The sequence below is a fragment of the Miscanthus floridulus genome, chromosome 13 (genome assembly GCF_019320115.1).
Source record: "Miscanthus floridulus cultivar M001 chromosome 13, ASM1932011v1, whole genome shotgun sequence".
Classification (NCBI taxonomy): domain Eukaryota; kingdom Viridiplantae; phylum Streptophyta; class Magnoliopsida; order Poales; family Poaceae; genus Miscanthus; species Miscanthus floridulus.
The window spans coordinates 53326719-53338525 of record NC_089592.1 but is presented as its reverse complement, the minus strand read 5'-3'; positions in this window follow the sequence as shown (position 1 = coordinate 53338525).

The window sequence follows — 11807 nt, the reverse complement described above, 5'->3', positions numbered from 1 at the left end:
ACCAGGGTTTGGGGTATTTTCCGGCCATGAGCCAGGGGCTGTGGGCCATTGAGACAAGTGTTGAGAGGGAGTCGGCCTATCGACCTGAGTGTGTGAGATGAGATGTGGTGATGGTGGTTATGGTTGTGATGGGTTGGTGGATGGATATGGATGGATGTGGATGTGTGTGGCCGGGAAAGTGTTAAAAACTAGATATTATTATTACAATACTACTGTTACTTACTTCTCATGCGCTATGGACGCAAACCACAACCAAATGTTAGGATTCCCAGATCCCCTTGTTTTATCTTTTCCACTAAAGCTCATCGGTGCTGACCATGGCCTGCACACCTCTGGCGGTGTGCATATTTTCCTGCTTCTCAGAGATGCTGACTTTAGAAGGATTAGGAGGTCTCGTGCCTACGCTCAAGTTTGGTTTGGAGATGGAATCTACGCTGCACTACGCCAACTCTGATGATAACCTGTGAAGGAGGAGCCTTCACTCGATAGTCTTCCGCTAGATTAACTCTGTAATAGGTGTGTTCTCCAATGATGTAATATCTTGCATTCTTGTAATCTTATGATGTATGACTGTGATATCAATTGATATATGATAATATGATGGAATAAACTATTGGTTTCATCATATTATAATTCATTCTGTGGATTTTCCCTTCACCGGAAAATTGAGGATGTTTCAGTTGGTATCAGAGCCATACTTGACCTTAGGACGAGACCTTTAGTACCAAACACTAGTTTAGAAGCCAAACATTCTATCTGTAGTGGAGTCATAGCTACTAACACTTGATTCCCATCTCTACCTTGAGTTCTACTACTAACTGACTATCCCCGATCTGAAAAGTTGACCACTAGGAAATGATTCCCTTTGTCGCCCACGCAAGATCGATAGATGTGTGAGACTCAAAGGCTTATGAGTCGCCTTAAGTCAACACTATGCATATAGGAGTTGTAATGCTACTTGAGTGCTTGGATCTTTTTGCTTCTTATGCTTCTTGTGATTATATTGCTTGAGTGAAGAATATAGAAGCTATTTTATTTACATGTGACTCTAGGACCCTGGCTAACCTAGCAGGCTATGAACCAAGACAGCCATATGACTAGACAAAATCTCTAGAGATTCTTGGACACCCCGTACAAATTTGGATTGAGTTATCGAAGAAAACAAAAGGACGACAATTCCTTTTGCAAGGCTCTATGGAACAACTACCCCGATCAAGAAGCAACACCCTGCCTCTTGACCGACCAAGCAACACCTTAATCTCGGGGACGAGATTCTTGTAAGGGGGTGGACTGTAACAACCCGGGTTTTTGGAGAAGCCAAAAATATGAACTTTTTAAAATTTTTCCTGCAATATGTGGAGCATGTAGATGCTAGGTCAAACAAAGAACAATTTATAAATAAATTGTTGTATGCATATAGAATTACTTGTAGGAGTTTGCTAGAGATCTTTTGTTGGTTTAGTGTTATGAGTTGGAGAGCACAAGTCCATAGCAAATCCTTTTGATCCCTTCTAGATTATCTTAAGAACCCCTCTTTCCTCTCTCTCAATTCATCTTCTTGCTTTTGAGCATCATTCGAATCCTAGGATCTAATTCATAAAATCAATCGACCTTCCTTGTAAATCAATGCCCATCAAAGCCAACCCTTGGCATTGGATTTTGAGACCCATAGTAGACCCTAGAGACCCTTGGATATTACCCAAGTGGGCCCACACCTAAGCTAATCAAGTTTAGCATACAAACACTTGATTATGGAATTAATCAAACAATATCTGAAATGAAAAAGAGTAAAGGAAAATAGGGAAAGCCATTTTGGCCCAAGGAGCCAAGTCAGCCCGCTCACCTCACCTTGGCCCACGAAAGCAGCAGGCCTAGCCAGCCTCTCCTCCCGTCTGGCTGTGGCCCAGCCTACCCCGCCAGCGCCTTGGCCCAACCGGTGCAGTCAGCCGGCCGGCCCAGCAAGCCATGGCCCAGCCTGGCCAGCAGCCCCAACCCCAACCCTAGGGAAGTGCCCTGGCCTCCAGCCGCCGCCGCTCGCTCGGACATGCGCGCATGCGCCCTGCACGTGCACCGCATGCCCCTTCTGGAACCCTAGGCCAAGCGCGCCAGTGACCCGCTCCCACGCCACCACCGCTCGGGTGGCAAAGCACACGCCCGTGCTTCACCAGCTCCACACCCCCCGCTCGATGCACGCCGCGTGGGCAGGAAGCACAGACCCCGAGGATCGCCGCCGTCCGTGACCCCCTCGGCAGCCCTAGCTGGCGCGCTATAAGTACCCCGACATCCTGGCACCTCTCCCGAACTCCCTCTCCCGGCCGCCACAGAGCCCTACCTCCTCTACCTCGTTCTCCCTTCCTCCGCACCCACCAATGACGCCGCGGCGGGAGCCCAAGAAGCCAACACAACCACGGCATGATGCCGAGCAAGCACGCGCGGCGAGCCACCTCGCCACCGACGCCGCGCCATCAGTACCCCGTCGTCGAGCCACGCCGTTCGGAGCCCGCACGTCTGTGACCCCGCTCCGGCTCGGCGTCAACCGCGACATCTCCTCGATGCCGCTCCATGCTCACCGGTGAGCAGCGTCGTTGCCAAAGCTCCCATTTTTCCCCTTTCCCTATCATCGTCCTTGATTGAGATCGGCCCTCGTGCCGTGATTTGTGTTCCCATGGAAGCCGGACCTCCTTTGCTTCACCCCCTGCCGCAACTGCACGGCGATGACGGCCCAGTGCGCTCGGGGAAGTCACAGCCATAGTAGCAACCCCGTCACAGCCTCACGTAGCTCTCCTCTGCACCAAGCCGCTCCACTCCGCGACGCCAAGACCCACGTGGACAAAGGACGCGCAAACCCGCACAGACACCTTCACCACACCAGCGCGCACGACTGCCTATGTCGGGCCCGACCGGCACCGCGCGATCTGTCACCGACGAGCCCTTCGGTGAGTTGTCCGCCCCAAAAGCCCTCGCCTTACTCGTTGCCTCGATAGCCTACCTGTTCTGGCCCTCGATGCCGGCTCTGTTTGCCATGCTCGCATAGCACGGCGTCTCTACCGCTGGTGGCCACACACGACCGCCACACGGCCGGAATGCCACACGCACACACACCGGCCCCAAGAAGACCAAGGCGGTGCCTTTCATGGCCACCGCTCAGACACAGGCCCAACCTAGACGTAGCACATGCCATGACGGCGTCCTTGGGTTGCATGCACGTCACCCTAGCATTCCATGAGCCAAAGCCTCACCTTTCAGCCCTTGGTTGCCATTTCTGCCTACCTAGCCTTCAAGGCACGCCCATGAAGCCATGGCCCGGGCACCATTAGATGGTTGTGCTGCTACCGCCGTCTCACGCATCGTAGCCGCACAACCCCGCACCAGCTGCGGTCGCGAATGTCGCATGCGCTGCACCACGCTAGCACCAATCCTGTAGGGGGGCATGATGCCGCACCGGTAGCCACCCATGGCCAGGCGCCATCACACGCACATGTAGTGCACAGCGACATAAGACAGGCACCAAGCCATGGCCTTCCAACCTCCTCTCTGCTCCCTCGTCCATACCGGTCACAGGCGCCGAGGGTTGAGGCAACCGCACTCGCACAACACGCGCACACCTCACGGACACGCCGTGCCGAACTCTTCTGAGCCCCCAGCCGAGCACCACTGCCCAAAGAACTCATGCACACAACAGCTCCATCCAAAGGCACAACCTTGCCCGCCTTCCGTTCCCTCTATCTGGCCCTCGAGCCAAGCTCTCGAAGTCATAGCTTGGGCACGATGCGCTCACAGCCTCACACCCACACTAGCCACTACCATCGCTTAACAAAACCCTGCCTTGCCTCGATGCCACACCGTCGGCGAACCTCGTCGTGGCCATGACCATGCCCGCGCACATATCGCCTCACCCTCATGGCACCGCCATCGTGGCCTCACCATGGTAAGCTCAGCCGACCCTACACCTCCGTGACCTCGGACCCTGCCACCACACTCACGACCATGGCCACCGCTCGGACACATGCACACACAGACCTAAAGGCTGACCTTGGCCATGCTGGCACACATGCACCGAGCAGTGTCACGGCGAGCCAAGCGTGCACTGTGTCTGTGTCCCCAGGCTCTTCAGTCAAGCACTGCTGGGCACGGTCGCGAGCTGCTCACCCAAGGCCTCGGAGAACGTCATGCGCGACACCATCACCGAGGACACGCACCTCACGAGCAGCCCTAGTCCTAGACCCTACCTTGCTGAGCGGCTTGCAGGAAAGCACCAAGGCCAGCCAGCCCAATGCCCAGCTCCAGCACCCTTTCTTCTCTCTTGGGCCAACTGCGGTAGCTGCAACATCGGCCCAGTGGCGGCCCAGTAGAAACCGTGACCCTCTGGGGCAAGCCACGTTACCCTCTGAACCTTCGGGTGACCAAATCATAGTCGATGTTTTATTGAGACCTTGGAAAGCTATCTACAACCTTTCCGACCATGTTGGCAACCTTTCTAACCACTTCGGCAATCTCACCGACCACGTTGATGATCACTCCGACCACCTCCACGATCTCACCGACCACATCGGCCAGCCTTCTGACCACCTCAGCCAGCCTTCTGACCACCTCGGCCAGCCTTCTGAGCACCTCGGCCAGCCTTCCAACCACGACGGTGATCTCACCGACCACCTCGGTGACATCTCCAACCACCGATGAAAGCCCCTTCTCGCTCATTCTTATACTCATTCATCCACTTACAATGCATGATCTTGATCTATCTATATCTATCTACACCATGCCCTTGTGTAGGTCTGCCTATCCCCAACTATAGAATGTGCTACTCCTCAGTCGTGTTGAGTTGTTGCGTCTTCGGTCGTGTTTGGTTCTTACCGATGATTGTTGGTGTTGTTGCCTGTGTGCCGAGCCTTCGAGCCAGCTGAGGGATCATACCTCGTTCGGATGTTACGATCATGGGATCCACCTCGCCATGACCGTGATGCCGAGTGTAACTCGACCCATCGCTTTTTAGTTGGCTTCATAGTACCACGAGTGTTAGCTCCTGCCTTCGACCCTAGAACATGGTCGTGATGGATTCGATGTCGATACTAACATCGATGCGGATATCACCTGCATGCTTTGAGCCCTCCATGACCAAGTCCTGTGGGAGATGACCTAGGAGATAACAATCATGGAACGATGGATGCCAACTCGTTGGTGTAGCTTGTGACCGCGAGTTCGCCTCGCCATGACCATGGAGCTACGCCACTCTTTTACTTTTACTTGCCTCTTCGTGCTCAAACCCCCGTATGCTTGTACCTTGTATGACCATCGCATTTCTTTGATTCCCGCGGTGACAACCGCACCGCTATGAATTAGAGAGATGTCTTAGTGCCAGTGCACCTAAGTCGGGTACCCTACGAGTGGTTTGCACACTTGGTGTTTGTCGCTTCCTTCCAATGCCCCGTCTTTCGTCGTGGCGTGAGTGTTGGAAGTATACCTTGTCCCTTGTTGTTCTTGCTCTTGTTGCACAGTTAGCCTACCCTGTTTGATTCTGTCTTGCCCATGATGATTGGATCAAAGACCGGACTATCCCCTTGGGTTAGCAAAGCTATGGTCTATGTCATACCTTGGACCCGTGCGTGTCGACCCGATCGACCGTCTAAAACCATCTTTCTTGAAGATGTGTCTGAGAACATGACATGGATGTGCCTAGCTAACCCCCATTTCTTTTGTTTTGCTGAGCAACTCTCTTCTCGGCTCCCGATGTTATTATGTTGTGAGGATCGAGAGAACCCATTGTTGTCCAATCTCTTTGCGCTACCGCTTTCTACCGTAGCGGGCGAGCTGAAGTACATTGGAGCCAAGTCACAATAGTGTTATCGTTCTTGTTTGCTACTCGTGTCCAATTGTGACTTGCGGGATAAGGCTATAAGAGCCGAACCCCATCGTTCTTCTTTCTTGGGGCTCGATTTCCAATCCCTGTCAATTCAATGACACCGGATCAAAAGATCATGAGCCATGGTGTTTGCTCTGGATAAGCTCTAGCTTAAACCAATTATCCTACAGCCGTTCCGGCTTGGCCATGACTTAAGCTTGTGCTTAGCAAACCACCACTTGTGATTCTTGGCCTGGGAAAATCGGACACCCGCCGAGAGGGCTAAGCCATGTATCTCGTATTGCCTCGCTGGTGTTATAAGATTTTCCTACGTCTTGTTGTCTTTTCGAGTGTTGAGTGCTCTCTTGCCTTGCGTGTTGCTTCGCGAAGTAGCTGACGATCGGACCAAGAGAACGTGGACGACAAGGACTGCGGAATGGAGTCAACGCAGGAGGAGGCGACCCCACTAATGGAACACCAACGAATGGAGGATTGTACCACTACTACCTCTACATCGTAGGTGTCATGGGAGCACCCTCTTTTAGAGAATCCTATTAGACATTGCATAATATCTAGAACTGCTAGCGCTTTATAATTATTCCTTTGCTAGTACTTTGATGCATGCTACTACCTGAGCCATTATTACCCTGATGCAACCCACTCTACCACGTCACCCTGCTTTGCGCATTCACTCGCTTATATATGCTTACTTGCCTGCTTGCTTGCATATTACACCACTATACTTATTATTAACTCCACTTCGCATTATATCGGGGATATGATGCTGGTGGTGAACCCCCTGGGAATGGTTTGGCTATGGGTGCTAGACTAGGTGGTGTGAGAGCGTGCTGCGTGTGTCTTGGGTGCATGGAGAGTGAGGGTTGTGTCGACCGAGCTGGAATAACGGCGAGCCTGAGGCAAGTCTTGCCATGTGGTGCTACCTGGGCACTTGGATATGGGATACCTGTGGCGGGTAAATGGTAATTGGAGGTGGCCTTGGGTGTGAACCTCGGAGAGGTGGAGCCCGGGGTAGAGGTGCTGTGGTGGCACGTAAAATGAAAACCCTGATGGAGACATTCTGGCTTGGTCAATACCTAAGGACTTACTAGTACTCAGACTCACCGGGAATCCTTTACATCCCACTCGCCCTATATGGTGCGGGACGATCGAACTACTTGGTAGAACAATGCCACTACTGCTAAGCGAATGTGTGCAAGGAGGTATGGGGCGCGCGGTTTCCCCCACACCCTTCTGAGACTTTAGGAGGCCTTGTGGACCTGGCTCTTGACATCCAGAGGGCCCCAGCTCTGTCTACGACTCATAGTATCAGCCATCCCAGACTAGACTTGGGATGTTCTAGGGCTGAGAGGTAGGGTGGCATCATTCTAGGCTAGCAAGCGGCCGGAATCTGCCTAGACGGGGCACCATCGAGGATGGCTATCTTGTGGGTATATAAAACCTCTGCAGAGTGTTTGGTTGATCGATCGATACATATGCCGAATTGTCAGCTATGGACCTTTCCTGGGTTTCGCTTAAACTAGATAGGAGATGAGTCCTTCTTTCCTCCCTCCAGGGTTTGGGGTATTTTCAGCCATGAGCCAGGGGCTGCGGGCCGTTGAGACAAGTGTCGAGAGGGAGTCGGCCTGTCGACCTAAGTGTGTGAGATGAGATGTGGTGATGGTGGTTATGGTTGGGATGGGTTGGTGGATGGATATGGATGGATGTGGATGTGTGTGGCTGGGAAAGTGTTAAAAACTAGATATTATTATTACAATACTACTGTTACTTACTTCTCATGCGCTAAGGACGCAAACCACAGCCAAATGTTAGGATCGCCAGATCCCCTTGTTTTATCTTTTCCACTAAAGCTCATCGGTGCTGACCATGGCCTGCACACCTCTGGCGATGTGCAGATTTTCCTGCTTCTCAGAGATGCTGACTTTAGAAGGATTAGGAGGTCTCGTGCCTACGCTCAAGTTTGGTTCGGAGATGGAATCTATGCTGCACTACGCCAACTCTGATGATAACCCGTGAAGGAGGAGCCTTCACTCGATAGTCTTCCGCTAGATTGACTCTGTAATAGGTGTGTTCTCCAGTGATGTAATATCTTACATTCTTGTAATCTTACGATGTATGACTGTGATATTGATTGATATATGATAATATGATGGAATAAACTATTGGTTTCATCATATTATAATTCATTCTGTGGATTTTCCCTTCACAGAAAATTGAGGATGTTTCATGTAGGGTATGTTGATGGTTTATAATTGATGTTAATGATCGTCAACAAGCTCTCCCAATCTTAACCTTTGCCAGTCCCTGAGCAAAGCTAAACTAAGCAATGGATCAGGAGTTGCTATAATGTTTTCTCTCCTCAAAAGTACACAGGCGTTCAATCAAGAATTCTCCTCCGGATTAGAACAAACTGATTTGACTTTCAAACTTACCCATATTATCTTCAACCATGGGGCTTCTTAGCCTTCACCTGGGTCTTGACCAATTGAAAGATAGAACAATCAATTCAAGCACTATGTCTCAAGTTCTTTGTTTCACCATTGTTCTAGAGTTTTTTATAAGTTTTTAAAATAAAAGTCAGAGATTCCATTGTATGACACTCTCAAGTCTCTCAATATATGTGGTATTTGTGGATCCTCACCGAGGCATAAAAATGATGTTGTGCATTTTCTCTTCCTATCACTAAGGCTTTATGTGGAGTTCATAGGTAGGGAGAAAACTAGGGCATACCTGCAATGCATATATTGTAAAGTCAAACAACGGATCCAAAGAGAGCTAAGTCATACAATCAAATCAAGATGTGCATGTGTGTGGATGTATGGTGGATATATATGGTGGCTAACCTAATTCTACTTTGCTCCTTAAAAACTTATCTCTCTTTTGAAATTTGGAAACATTTGCTATAGAATAGGGACTATCTTATTCATCTTCCTTTTTTTAGGCGGGCATATAAGTACGCATTGTTTTAAATATCTCAAAAACTTTTGTGTCCATTTTTTTCTATTTTTTCTTTTCTTTCCTTTTATGAATAACTTTTGCATAGCCTATGTCTCTTTTCTGTAACAAAACTTTGAGAGAGATATCAACAAGAACTTGGAGCATTTATTTTGAGTGAAAACCTAGCAAACATGTTTTTGTGTTTACTCCTAGTGTAGGAGTAAAACATTTTTGGGTGGATCTAGATGAAGGCATGTTTTTGTGCCTATCCCTAGTGTAGGAGTAGTGCATATGTGGGTAGTTTGTACGTGATCTTGATTTTAAGAGCATGACAAACCTCTCATAAGGGTCAACAAAGCTTGACAAAACTTAATGCAATATAAGAAACATATATGTGAAAGTTTTCCTAGCCTAAATAACATGTATGGCTCTGGTAGGAAATTTAAGCTTTGTCATACAAGAACTCATCATGTAGTATTTTTTGTGTTTTTTCAAAAAAAAATTCTCCAGAACTTTAGTGTCACATGGAACAAGATAAATAGTAGCTCAGACTTTCTCATATCATATCTATCAATTACCTAGACTTAGATCAAGCATATGGTACCCATGAGTTTCTAGTTCAGAGTAAATCCTTATATCAAAACAATCTTATCTAAAACTCGGAAGAATTCAAGGCTGAAAACTAGGCACTTAAAAGGAATTACTACAAAGCAACTATTCATCATTTTCATTTTGAGAGATTATTTAGAGTTCTCTTTATTTGTTTAACAACTCTTAAAATAAACTATCATACCCACTTTTTATTTTGCTTTTCATTCATCATTTTAACTATTTAAAAGAAACTAAAACTAAAACAAACGGGGAAAGAATACTTACCTAGAAACACGGGAGTGCTTCTCCCCTAAGCTAGCTCTTTTGATGAGGGTTTGGTGTTGTAAGTTCTTTGAACCGGACTTCTCCTTGTGAAGTTCATTGATCTAGTATCTCGGTTTGCTCTGAAGATGAGGATTCTTGTGATGACGCCTCTAATGGTGATGTCACCTTCTTTCGCCAATCCTGTCTTGGTTTTGAGTTTGGATTTTGGTTTGGCAGGTTTAGAACCTTCACTTGTAAAAAATTGGGGAATCGATGAACTCCTCCCACACTTTGCTTGAAGTGTGTCTTACTCATAAAGACAAGGTAGAGATCAAGTGCATGAGCTCTGTTGGTGGGAAAACACCAATAGAACAAAAACTTTATTTATCCTTCTCTATCCTTAGGCACATTGAACAAGATGAAATTGATGTTATGTGCTTTGTTCATTTATATCATGGGTGATAAGATTAGAAGATTGAGCATGAATGTAGCATTTGAAGATATTTAGCCAAAAGGATTGAATTGCTTAACCTATGAAAGGATCGTCTATCTTTACATAGTGTATCAAACTTTACATGATTATGACTATCATCTTCCAGAGATAAGATGTGCAATTTTTAACTTATTTGGTTAAGACTATGAGATCAAGATAGTGATGCTAGGAACAAGTTTAAAGAACTAAGCATGTTGAGTAATCAGATTGGATCAAGTAAGTTGTAACTCAAACATGTTTATTTCTTGTTTTATGTGCCTATCAAAATCAAGGAGAAACTCTTTTAAATAATGACCATTATCTTAGGATGTTACCTTTGTCATTGGAGCGCTATGACACCATACGATGAAGGGTAGATGACTCATGATGGTCCTTCTCTTTTGCTCGAAGTTTTCCTTGTTCGGCTAGCCTTGCATCTTGAGCTTTTCATGAGCTTCTTGTTTGCTAGATTGCACCATTTCTTTCTTATCCTTTTGTTAGGCCTTCTTTTTGCTCTTTTCTCTTTGACACTTTGTCCTTGTTACTGATGTGCGAGCTGGTCCTTTTGATGATAATGAAAGTAGGCATATTCTGTCTAATATGAGGTGGGTTGCATCCTGCTTCTCATCAACATCTTAGCTTGAGTCTTAGGAAGACTCAATGCTAAGTTGTCTTTGTGTTGCTCATAGCCTGTCAATTTGTTCATCCACTTCCTTAGCTTGATTCATCTCCCATATGAATTCATCTCTTGACTACCCAGATTGGATTTGAGAGTTTCCTATAGGGGTTTTTCTAATAAAATATCCAAGGTCTACACAAGCAATTTTTAGTTCAATAACCAAACTAGACTCCATGTGTAATTTGACTAAGGGAGGCTATTTAACCTAAACACCATGCTTAATTTAAATGCCTATGGAAGTATATGTAATACTTCTAAACCAAAACTTACTATGGCAGGAAAAGGTAGCATAAAATCATTATAGAGATTTATTCAATTGGAGATGAAAGAGTATGACTGTTATTGAGCATGACTTAAAAGTTGAGACAACCAGGATGAATTAACAACATGGCATAGGATTTTTCAGAGAAGTCCATGCCCCAGCTTGAATTTTGTAGCAAAATTAAGTTTGGATGATAGACTTCTCATGTATGAATGTGATTCAATATTGTATGATAATTGGTTAGACATACCTTGCATCGTCGTCCTTCATTCTTTTTCTTCAAACCTGAAATGGTTAGTGTCAGGTTCATAAACCCAGGGTCCCTAATGGGCCCGCTTCCCAGTAAAAGCTTGGCCCAGTAGACGACATTACCAATGACACGTAACTTCTAGACCGGCCTAGATACCTAACGATAGGCCAAAAGAGCGATCTAGTCTCTGACCGGAAGGCCTGGCCAAGGAGAGGACGACGCTCGCTTCCAACTCCAACCCACTTCTCTGACTGGAAGACCTAGCCAAGGAGGGGATGACGCTCACGTCTGACTCCAACCCGCTTCTTCGACCGGAAGGCCTAGCCAAGGAGGGGACGACGCTCACTTCTGACTCTGACCCGCTTCTCTGACTAAAAGGCCCGACCAAGGAGAGGACAATGCTCGCTTTTGACTCTGACCCGCTTCTTCGACTAGGAATACACCGAACCTCTGCTTACGGCTCTTCTCCGACCGGTGTGGTCGGAGCCAACTGGG